This window comes from Nyctereutes procyonoides, unplaced genomic scaffold (assembly GCF_905146905.1).
Source record: "Nyctereutes procyonoides isolate TBG_1078 unplaced genomic scaffold, NYPRO_anot_genome, whole genome shotgun sequence".
NCBI lineage: Eukaryota > Metazoa > Chordata > Mammalia > Carnivora > Canidae > Nyctereutes > Nyctereutes procyonoides.
Genome location: NW_026575125.1, coordinates 12,793,666 through 12,806,107, shown reverse-complemented (window position 1 = coordinate 12,806,107; position 12,442 = coordinate 12,793,666). Strand labels below are relative to the sequence as shown.

Genomic DNA, 12,442 nt, shown 5'->3' with positions numbered 1-12,442 from the left:
TCCCATCCATCAACATGTTTAGCAGCAGGATGAAAGCAGAGGCCATGGGAGGCAGGGCAGGGCAAAGAAGGAACAAAGTTGAGCTCTTGCTCTTAGGAAAGATCTTCAGATAAGATTACATGATGAGATCACATTTATAGCTCATTAGCTAGAACTTAGTCATATGGCTAACCTAACTGAACAGCAGTCTGGGAAATGTAGACTTTACCTGGTATGAGGTGTCCAGCTGAAAATAAGGAGTTATAAGAGAGAGACATTAGGGGTTAACCAGCAATCTGTGCCTTTGGTGGCATATGTTGGATTGGATAGTCTCTGGGAAATTATTTTCTGAGGTTGAATTCTGCTCCACAAACTTTTATTTTCTATCAGAGACTCCTCTGTACACACCATTACTATTCAATTACTTTTCGGGAGTTCTTCTCTCTCTGCTTTTCGGTGGGACCACTCTGGGATAAACAAATAGAACTCCATAGAAATCACACTTTTTTTTTTCATAGAAATCAAACTTAAAAGGGACCATATTGCAGAGAAGTGTACCTGCTCCTTCTTCTCAAAGACAATTTATTCCATTGCCTTACAGTATTTTTATTGGAATCTTTCTAGGACTGCTACCATAAGATGGAAAAGGTAGTAACTGAAATGGAGGGATCTGGGAAATGTCACTAAAAGCCTTTCTACAAAAAAAAAATAATCTCACAGATTTTCCAACACATTACCTAAGATCACACCATTAATAACACATTGCTTTCTAAAATACAAAGTATTTTGGGGGAATTATAAAGAATTGAGCTCTTTTTAGCTATTTATACCTTAATATGAATTAGTTCATTATATACATGAGATCCAGCTGGAATAGGAATTTTGAGAGGTGAGATGAAAGGGAGATATAAATTAGGAACATGACAGGAAGACCTGGGTGAGGCTGCAAAGACTCACCCATATCTCCTAAGCATCCCCCCACTCCAGTGTAGACCATTGGTTTCTACTGAAATATAAGGACACTGGTGGGAATGTCAAAGAGGATTGGAAGAGATGGAAGAGCAAAAAGACAAATATCACTACTTCAGGCTCCCGTTGAAAGAGACATTTGCACACTTAGTTTTACTTGGAGGAAATCATCATTTCACAATCTAACATGCATATACACTTAAATAAGAGTAAATCATGTTTTGAGACCAAGATTTTGTGAGGAAAAAAAAATCATACTGCATTACTGGAGGCTATCATTTTGCTTGAAGCCAAGGTATCTGAATCCAACATCACTTTCACAGACATTTCCTTTCCTGATAGTGGATTTTTCCTTTGCTTCTGCTGATCAATTGGAATTTGTTAGCCCAGACTGAAACCAATACAGTTCACTGAGATAAGTAAGCTGTCAAAATGATGAGAAGAAGCACTGGAGCTAAATGTCATCCACCATGTCAGTAAATAGTGACGGGTAACACTTGCATTTCACGGACATGTTTACTCTTTGGCTTCTTTGCTTATGTTCACTAGGTTATAAGGATCCTTCTGAAACCGTTCCCAGAGAACAGAAGAAGCCAAGTCAACCATGTTGGGTGACTTGAAAGCAAGTTAGTTATCCTGTGCTAGTTGGTTATTATATAGGAATAGCGCCACCAGGGGCTAGTGCAGAACAGTGTAGGCCGAAGGGGTCTTGGTTACTCATCATAGCAGATGAAGTTGGTGCACCACCTACACCTCCAGGCACTTGCTATTCTAGTACTCATCAGTGCCAATGGCTTCTTAGCAGTAGTGGGTTTGTGCTTTAGCCCTTTGCAGGGCAGGCCAGGCCAGAAGTGGTGGGGACCGAAGGCCCCTGGGAGCTACCCTCAACCAGCGATGAATAGGGTTGATGGATAAATGTCTCAGCTTCCCCAGCTCTTGAGAGGCCTGTTCAATATCATCTCCCTGAGATGCCCAGTAGGATTAAGCCCCTTTTGCTCATGGTAACAGGCTGCTCATGAACACATTCTGTATTGGCTTCCATCCCTTTTCTCTTTTATCTTCCCACTCCCCTACCAGAGCTTCCTAGGATCACCTCCCGGATCAGCTACGGGCATTCAAATTCCTGTCTCAGTGCTTGCTTCTGGGGGATCTCCACCTGAGGCATAGGCAAGAAAAGTAATAGAGCTGAAGAAGACATAAAGCTATCCATGGTAGAAACTGGACTTTAGTATATAGAAACCAGGTGGTGCTTTATGTAACTTATTCCGTCTCAGAAATTTCAGTGAAGGATTGTGAGAACAGTAGCAGGAGATATTTACTCTAAGTTCAGAAATGATCCTGCTTAGATGGATAGACTGAGAGATAATTTGAGGCACCAAATTTCTTCACGAGAGCACCATACTTGTTTGGAAGTCTTGCTTGCTTGTAGTAGTCGCTGGGACTTTTTTTTTTTTTTAAAGATTTTATTTATTTATTCATGAGAGACACACAGAGAGAGGCAGAGACACAGGCAGAGGGAGAAGCAGGCTCCCTGCAGGGAGCCCGACGTGGGACTCGATTCTTCTCTTTTTCTTTTCTTTTTTTTGGGGGGGGGTATTCTTGATTACTACGCATGAGAGAAACAGAAAGAGAGAGGGAGAGACTCTTACATGAATAAATTGAAATTTGGGTTCAGGGAGTGGGGAGGTCATCCATTCAGGATGAAGAGGAGACAATCACATGGGTGTACAGTGGAGAGAGGAAGAGAGTGGGGACACGGGAGAGGTCCTTGCCCTGTTATGTATGACATCTTCCTGCAAGCTCTTCAACCTTGAAAACGTTATATTAAAACAAAAATGGGGCAGCCCGGGTGGCTCAGCGGTTTAGCGCCACTTTCAGCCCGGGGTGTTATCCTGGAGACCCGGGATCGAGTCCCATGTCGGGCTTCCTGCACGGAGCCTGCTTCTCCCTCTGCCTGTGTCTCTGCCTCTCTACTCTCTCTCTCCCTCATGAATAAATAAATAAAATCTTAAAAAAAAATAAATGGTTTTTGGAATTTCTCTCTCATGAATAAATAAATGAAATCTTAAAAAAACACACACACAAAATGCCCGAGATGAGTGGGTTCCTTGTGGGAAGTGGTGAAGGGACCATGCATCTGGAAGCACTGGGGACAGATCAGAGATGGCATAGCTGAATGTCACAGCCTGAACACAGGTGTGCAACTCTGGGAACGAGCCGAAATCGCGGGAAGACTTTAGGACTGTCCGGGCAAGGACATTGGTTGGTGTCTGTGCCCCTTTCTCTCTGGCCTTCTTGGTGCCAGGGGGTCACAGCTGTCATCCTTGAGCTGCGTATCAGAAAAGGGAACTGAGGAGGTGGTGGGAGTTCCTCCAAAAGCCTTCAAAATTTTTAAGTCAGGTAAGCATTGTTCCTACCTGGAGCAGATAATTGGTTTAAATGGTTTTGGGGGGCAGCCCTGGGTGGCCGGCCAGCGGTTTAGCGCCGCCTTTGGCCCAGGGCCTGATCCTGGAATCCTGGGATCGGGTCCCACGTTGGGCTCCCTGCATGGATCCTGCTTCTCCCTCTGCCTGCATCTCTGCCTCTCTCTCTCTCATGAATAAATAAATAAAATCTTTTTAAAAAAATGGGTTTTGGAATTTCCTCTGGCTTGATTTATGACTCCGTGCAAGGAACCTGAAATTGTGCAGTTGGGTTACTTGAAAGTTTTTATTGAAAAATTCTAAAGAAAGGGGTTCCAGCCAACTTGGTGGTCTGTGTTTAGCATTTCACCCAGCAACTGCCTAACTCTATTTTGTCTCCTGTATAGTTGTTAAATATTCATTTTCCACCTGTATCGGAAAGTCAGGAGTCCTAGTCTTTTCTTCTGCATTTTCCACCATTGATTCCTTTTTTTCAGCCTGAAAAAAAGATGGGGCAGCATCTAGAAGCTGGAAAGGGAAGGAAAAAGGTTCCCCTCTAGAGCTTCTAGAAGGAACACAGCCTTGCCGACCCATTTTAGGTTTCTGACTTCCAGGACTATATGGTAATGTATTTGTGTTGTTTTGAACCACTAAATTTGTGATGATTTGTTTCAGCAGCAAAAGCAAACTAATATATCCACCTTGCAGAGCCTTCTGGGAGTTGGTTTATGTGTCATGTCTAAGTCTTTTTTGTCATAATCAAAGGGAGAGATGGTGTGGGACTGTCCTTACTTCATCTTGAGTGGAACCAGAGTCCATTCTTATTTTTCAAAATGTTATGACTTTGGACAGTAGGAGCTAACTTCCATGTCCTGTGGACCCCACCTATGAATCTTTGAAAACTTCCCTACTTTCTGAGTTAACATGATGTCTTATCCCTTTCCTTGTTCAGACCTGGAACAGCCATTTCTCTGATGAAGTTTAAACGAGTGAAAAAAGTATACATTACAATGTGTTACTGAATTCTTAAGAAATCATCATTGAAGCCCAGCACAGTCCTGGTTCTCTCTTCCTTTTAACCACAGGGCAATGTGGGGCTCCATCATCCACATCGCCGACCCACCTGCTTGGAAACCCCTCCCTCCCTCTATTTAGGTACCAGCTGAGGGAGTTCTGGCGTTTTCCCTCAACAGTCCTCCTCACCCCAGGTGCACGCATACTCTGTGAGGCTCAGCGAAAGCACAGTTGGGCAGGAGTACCCAGGATGGGAGACAGGGACAAAGCCTGTCCCCAGGTTCCCAGCATCCCTCTGACCCAGCACAGTGCTTGGCCCACAGATAGGGCTAAATGCACAGGTGTCTAATCAAAGCTAACAGTTTACAACCAGCAATTCAAAAATACCCAGATGTTGCAGAGTGAAGCTTGAGGATGAATGCATTTAAGTGAACAAAGAGGCTTGAACGAACAGACCCCAGTCAGCAATCATGGTACACACACAGCTCCTGTAACACATCTCTCTGGCTGCAGAGCCTGCCCAGTGAGGTGTTACCAAGTCTATATAGTGAGAGATGCAAGGATTGATGGGAACTGGATTAGCATTGGCAGGCAGCCTTATTCATATTCTGTGCTCTGGGGTGCAGGACTTGTCTTGGGGAACGACTATTCTTGTTTGGGAAAACATTTTGAGGGGCTTTTTGGTTATGCAAACCAAAGACCTAGAGGTGGATCTGGTGAGAGAGGTTGAGGAAATGGGGAACTAGATTACCGCTTAGAAGTCTGTCTCATAAAGGAAAGACATGTGTCCATGAAAAACAATTTTTTTTTTTGGTCTAAAAGAATTTTTTTGTGAAACATGAGTCCTTACGGGGCTGAAACTAGGGGTGAGGAGAGATGGGAAAAGATGTTATGTTCTGAGGGGTAGAAGTATGAAGGTAGTTCTGAGTGATAGCCAGGACATACCCACATTCCCTGAGAATATTCAGAAATATTCTGGAAGGGCAGCCCGAGTGGCTCAGTGGTTTGGCGCCGCCTTCAGCCCAGGGCCTGATCCTGGGGACCCAGGGTCGAGTCCCACGTCAGGGTCCCTGCATGGAGCCTGCTTCTCCCTTTGCCTGTGTCTCTGCCTCTCTCTCTGTGTCTCCCATGAATAAATAAATAAAATCTTAAAAAAAATATTCTGGAAATATCTGGGCCTCTACTGATGGAAGAGTGCTAAATTCTCCAGCACCAGCATACCGTCTATATAAAGATGGAGGAAGAATATGGTGATGGAGGAATCATGGCAGCATCTAGCTCAGTGCTGTCAAAAAGAAATATCATGTGAAGTCCCATTTGAAAAAGTAACAAGAAACAGATGAAATAACATTTTTACTATATTTTATTTAACCTGATATATCCACACAATTATTTCTACTTTTAATGAACACAAAATATTAATGACATTTTACATTTTTCTTATAGTAAATCTTTGAAATCCAGTCTATATTTTACATTTAAAGCACACCTCAACCCAGGCTAACCCTATTTAAAGTGCTTAATAGCCTAATGTGGTTAATGGCTACCATAGTGGACAGTACAGTTCTATTCTTTATACTCTATGATTATTAAAGTAATTTCAAAGCTGTTTTTTTAAAAAAAAAAAAAAAAAACAACTCGCTGTAAGAGCCTGCTTATCTTGGCGACTGTGTTTACCTTAGCCATAAAAACGAAAACAAAAATCTATTACAGCCAACACAGTCTCTTTATTTCAGAAGACTGTCTTTACAAAAAGCTTATGAACTGCTTATGGCCATGGGTGACTTCTGAGTGGGCAGACAGATTTAAGCCCAGAGATGAGAAATAGATTGATGTAATCACAAATGAATTTTAAAATAAAGATATTACAGCCACATCAGTATAATGGTTACTTAGGAGATAAGTCTCTGCAGGAGTTAGCTTAAGAATGCACCTCCTACTTAATTCATTTTCAGGAGTCTTCTGAGAAAATGCCATGTTGTAAGAAAGGAGGTATTAATTTATTGGAATGAAAGGAAAAAGTGCTTTTTTCTATTAGAATGGCTGTATGATTCGCCAGCCTCTTTGTCTCTGCTGTTTATATAACCCAAGCATCCCAGCCACACCAGCCTGGAGTTTGAGTAGGTCAAAGCAACAGTGACAAAATTCATACACCTTGTATAATTCAAAACCCATGTAATTCAGATGAATATTCAAATAGGAACATTATTTCTGTTTAATAGCTAATGGGGTTGTGCCATGTGCAAATAGGATCAACTCAATATGAAATTTATTTGGTCCTGCAGCTTTGGCATGATGAGATTGGTTTTTTTTTTTTTTTAAAGATGTTATTTAAAAAAAAAAAAGATGTTATTTATTCATGAGAGCCAGAGAGAGAGAGAGAGAGAGAGAGAGAGGCAGAGACATAGGCAGAGGGAGAAGCAGGCTCCCTGTGGGGAGCCTGATGCAGGACTTGATCCCAGAACCCTGGGATCACGACCTGAGCCAAAGGCAGACGCTCAACCACTGAGCCACCCACATGCCCTGGAATGATGAGATTCTTAAAATCATGGATGAATTATTCAGATTTCATACATAAAGTTAGTCCTCATTAATCTTTTCACACTGCAACATTACAAATCTACGTAATACAAATTTGCAGAAAATGAGCACACATTTATGGTCCCAGGCTCTGCTTCCACCTCCAGCACTCTTTTGGAACTCTGGTCTTTCAGATTCCTTCCAGATGGTCTTGGTAGTCTCAAAGAAGTCTCATGAAGATTCCAAAAAGTAATTCCATTGGTTGCCCTGTGGCACCCATGTTAGTTATTTATATATATAATTTCTGTGCCCAACATGGGGCTTGAACTCATGACCCTGAGATCAGGAGTTACATGCTCTACTGACTGAGCCAGTCAGGTACCCCATGTGGCATCCATGTTTATGTCCTCCCCTGCTCCAGACCTTTAATAGGAAAATCTGTTTAAACTGCTAATGCCCCCCCCCAAAAAATAAATAAATAAACTGCTAATGCCCGAGATGGCAGCTAGTTCTCTCTTGGTGGTTTCCAGAGATGAGGCCAGAGCTAATGTTTGTCCTGAAGGTGTGCAAGGCCCATGCTGAAGGCACTGATGTCTGCTTGCAAAGCACAGTGTCCCTTTTGCTGCAAGAACCATGGGTAGTGGGTTCTGTTGCCCATGAATGGAACTGCCGCAGTTGACACCTGGTGGTTCAGTTCTTAAGAATTTTGTTGGCTTTTTTGCTTCAGGCCCCAGATTCTGAGGCTCTATCATCAATCCAGACGATCTGAAGACTGTCTCTTTCTTTGATCTTGTCCACTCTTCTGGTGCCCAAATTATTCCTTGTGATTCTCTTCCCTTAGAATGAGTTTCTTTGAAAAGTATGTTTCCATAAATGGTCAAGGATTTTCTATTCCTCTAAGCCCCTAAGTTAACCTGATATCTGTGGTGAACAAAATTTAGATCGAAGCTGAGTTACCTGCTATACTTAAGGAGAATATTCTAAATAACATTTTCTCCTCAGTTTTGTCCTCTTTAATATAGTGGTAAGTTACCCAATTGAGTAGCATCCATTTCTTCTTCTTTTTTTTTAAGGTTTTCTTTATTCATGAGAGACACAGACAGGCAGAGACACAGGCAGAGGGAGAAACAGGCCCCCCGCAAGGAGCCTGATGCGGGACTCAATCCAGACCCTGGGATCACAACCTGAGCCAAGGCAGATGCTCAACTGCTGAGCCACGCAGGCATCCCTGCATCCATTTTAATTTAATTTTATTTTTTTTTTAATTTTTATTTATTTATGATAGTCACAGAGAGAGAGAGAGAGAGAGAGAGAGAGGCAGAGACACAGGCAGAGGGAGAAGCAGGCTCCATGCACTGGGAGTCCGACGTGGGATTCGATCCTGGGTCTCCAGGATCGCGCCCTGGGCCAAAGGCAGGCGCCAAACCGCTGCGCCACCCAGGGATCCCATCCATTTTAATTTTAATTTAATAATCAGCTCCTAGAAGAAGGTCTGGCACAAAATGAATATTTGTTATGTGAGTGAGAGTTTTTTTTTTTTTGAGTGAGAGTTTTTATTTGCAAGGAAATCTTCATTTTGAGAACAAGGCTTGAATCTTTTTTTCTGGTGTCCCAATCAAGGTCAAATTTCAACCTTTGTTCCTTTTGGCATTTGTATCAGATGTCTAAATAGGGAGAAGGCACACACACACATAGCAGAATAGTTAGTCAAACAAACCTAAAGCACCATAGTGATTGGACAAATTAATTAACCTTTCACATTCTCTTTCCTTACTGTGTAAAGGGAAAAATAAGCATAGAATTGTGTGAAGCAACGCATCTTCAGCATTATACCTGTCACATAATATTTGCCGACAGATGGTAGCTATTAAAAAGTATTCTTGATATTTTTAGAGAAGGAAAAAGAATCCTAAGTGTTTGAATATCATTTGAGTCTGTCACTGTTCTCTGAAACCATGAAACTTCAAATCTTATGCGAAGGCAGTAGAAATGTTCCCCAAATTCAGTAATTCAATACCCTTTATATGTATATGGGTAGGAATAATATTGCAGCAAAATGGTTTGTAGCTCATTGTATAAAAAGGGTTGGTGTTTTCTTTGAGCGATTGATATTTCTCCTTATGTTATTATTACCTATCTGTCTTCTTGGAGGCAGAGGCTATTTAGTTTTCCTGATCTCTATACCGTATGCATGAATACGATGGCAGGAACTTAATAAATGTATGGTCAATGTTTACAACAAGGTACTCCATTTCTGAGATATTGTTTGGCCTGTTAATTGTAGATGAGGAACAAATAGAAGTCACCGCAAACTTATTATTCAGGGGAAACAGTAGTTTGGCAGTTGTACTATATAAAAAGTGCTCAGCAATAAAGTTTGTGTTATTTTTTAAACATAGTTACATTAATATTTGAGTGTTAAAAAGCTACATTTTAAAAAGATTTTGTTTATTTTTAGATTTTATTTATTTTAGAGAGAGAGGGAGGGAAAGAATCTTAAGCAGACTCCCAGCTGGGCAAGGAGCCTGAATGCTGGGCTTGATCCCACAACCCTGAGATCATGACCTGAGCCACCCAGGCACCCCATTTAAGATTTTACCTTTAAGTAATTGCTATACCAAACATGGGGCTCACACTCAAAACCATGACGTCAAGAGCTGCAAGCTCCACCAACTGAGTCGTCCAGGTACCTCCAAAAGGCTAATTTTTATACATTATATATAGAGTTAAAATAACTAGAAGAACTCAAGTTATAGTTGTACCAGATTAATGTGATAGCTTAATAAATTTTTCAGATTGCCCGTTTCTCGTATACTTGACTAAATGTAGATACAACCCAATATCTACTCTTGACATTCCCTTATTTAACCTGATATGTCCAAATGGTTATTTCAACTTTTAATGAACACAAAATATTAATAAGATGTTTTACATTTTTCTTATATTAAATCTTTGAAATCCAGTCTATATTTTACATGCAAAGCTATTTTAAATGCAGAGAAATATTGTTTTGACCAAACCAGTGTAAATAAGTTTTGTTTTATTCTTCAGGCAAATATTACAATTGAAGAAAGTGTAGAAATAGCATAGAATAGAAAGCACAAAATAACAGGCTAGAATTAAACCCAGATAATGGTATTTCTGCCATAATATAACATGTTCTTAAAATACTTTACATTCTATGAATCAGACATTAAAAATCAGACAGTTTAAGGGAAAATAGGTTGGGGAAAGATTATAATATTTAGCCATAGTCTACAATAGCCAATAATACCCAACCAGAGAGAATTATGGAGAGAGGCGAAAGGATCACAGATCACATAAACATATAATTACTTAAATCTGTGTGGCACAGTATCTTTAATAAAACTAACATGGTCCTAATCAAATATTTGATGGCTTGTGCTTGCTTCGGCAGCACATATAGTAAAATTGGAATGATACAGAGAAGATTAGCATGGCCCCTGTGCAAGGATGACACGCAAATACTTGATGGCTTATTGTTCATGCCAGTCTTACTTAGCTCTAATAATACATATAATGAAATGGACTTTTTCTTCATGGCATTGCAGTCAGTGCAGCATGAGTGGGGGAGAAGAGGAATAAGAGAACTCAGAAAACCAAATTGCTCATACATCTTTTTTTCTCTCACTGTGAGTGTGTGTGTATTTATTTATTTCAGCTTTATTGTATAATTGACAACCAAAATTGTAATATGCGTTTTTTTTTTCTTTTTGATGAAGGCACATGCCCAGGTTCATCTTATTTGAAATGCAGGTATAAAGAAGAACTTCAGGGGAATTGGAAGCAATTTCAGATGTTTCTGTGAAATCAGCCATTTCAGAAAGTTCATGTGGACTTTTCATGTTGAGATGAGGGAATGAGGATGTGTGTTTTCTTGAGGAAAACAGACAGAAATCTTGTTATATTTAATAAAAAAGAAACATCTTGGAGAAAATACAATACTGAGCATAGTTTCAAACTGAGGTGGTGTTCAAATGATCAAATAACCTTTTTGGTACCTTGCAGTTTTATGAGCTGGCTACTCAGGGGCAACTCCAAGGGATTATGAGCCTATGATGATGGGCCACAGCCTCAGGGACCAGATAGGCAAAGTGCATTTGTCCACTGGGTGCCAACACTGCCAAATGGAGTGGCATCTTCCCAGCCAAGGACTGGGCCTTCTCTGTCTGGGAGGACACACAAAGTTGGGCACAGGTACATGGGAGTTGTGGTGGGCTGACTGGAAGGCCACTGGGTACCAGGTGCCCAGGCAACCCCCACCTGGGGCCCTCCAGACCTAGGGTGGTTCAGTCAGTGTGGGAGGGAGGACTCAACAGACTTAGGGTAGCAGTTATTTTCCAGTTGGCGGGGAACATTTCTGGATTTAACAACCTGGTTTCAAGATCTTCCTAGTAAAATTGGTTTTTTGGTGAAATTCCTAATTTCTGTAGGGAGATATCAATTAGAACAACAAACAAAGAAATTGATAAATAGGAGGGTAAGGGGATTATAGGTCAAGGACTATACAGAGTTGACCACAGAGGTGGAGCCCAAAACATTTCCTGCAGATGGCAACTTCCTCCATGCTTCTTATAGTCCCTTTGTCCTTGAATTAGTTTAAATTGGTTTCTTTGGTTCTTTTCATTTCTTTGTTGACAGTTTGACATACCTCCTCCCTCCCAAGTTGCTTTGCTCCTACAGAAGATTAAAATTCTGTCCCAGAGAGCCAAAATGCCCACTAACCAAGATAAATTGTAGTTGTAAGCATAAGTGTGTCTCATTTAGTGTTAGCCTTCAAGAGAGGGGAGGTATGCATGAAAAATTGTCTGCAAAATTAATTTATGTAAAGAGATAAATTTCTTGCAGCTGATTATGTTTTCAGAGATAACACTTTGGAAAATGAGATCATGATTCTGTGAATGCTCAGTAAAAGATATTTGCTCCAAACAAAATGTACTGCTGCAGAGTTCTAGTTCAGACAGGCAGTGAAAAGTAGTGCTTCTTATCATACACTGTGAAATTGGCTAATTTATATGGTAGAATGGATTTGGATTTGAGCTTTCCAAGTTTTTTTTTTTTTTTTTGGAGGGGGGGATGGAATTGTCTGCTCCCAGAAGTTTCTATCAGCTGAACAATTATTTATGTTGGCAAGACATCACATTTCAACTCAGATCTAAGCTTCATGCCTTGATGTGGGACACGCAAATGAGCCCTGGATTGAGAGCCATAACCCTTGACTTCTAGGCCCAGCTCAGCACCAGGTAATTGTGGGTGTTAGTGACCTTTGTGTTTCAGTAAGAATTCAAGTGGCCTTGTACACCTAGTACACTTGCTGTCTTGACCTACCTGGGCTTTTCTAATTTATATAGCATGGGATTTCCAAGTTTAAAGTCTGCAAAATATTTGATGTAGGAAATCACATCCATGTTCTTCAGTGTTGATGGGGGGAGATTAGCAGGTCTCAAACATGCCAGGCTTATCAAATTACAATTTCCTTTCAGTATCTACAGAGATACCAGGTGGTAGGGAATCATAAAAATTCAGTGGATATGCAT

General features: G+C 40.8%; 1 non-coding gene across 1 annotated transcript; it reads left to right on the top strand.

Moving 5' to 3' along the window:
* Positions 1–10,286: 10,286 nt before the first annotated feature.
* LOC129518907 (U6 spliceosomal RNA) lies at positions 10,287–10,389 on the top strand. Its single transcript, XR_008666244.1, has one exon. It is a non-coding gene; the product is annotated as a U6 spliceosomal RNA (small nuclear RNA).
* Positions 10,390–12,442: the final 2,053 nt, after the last annotated feature.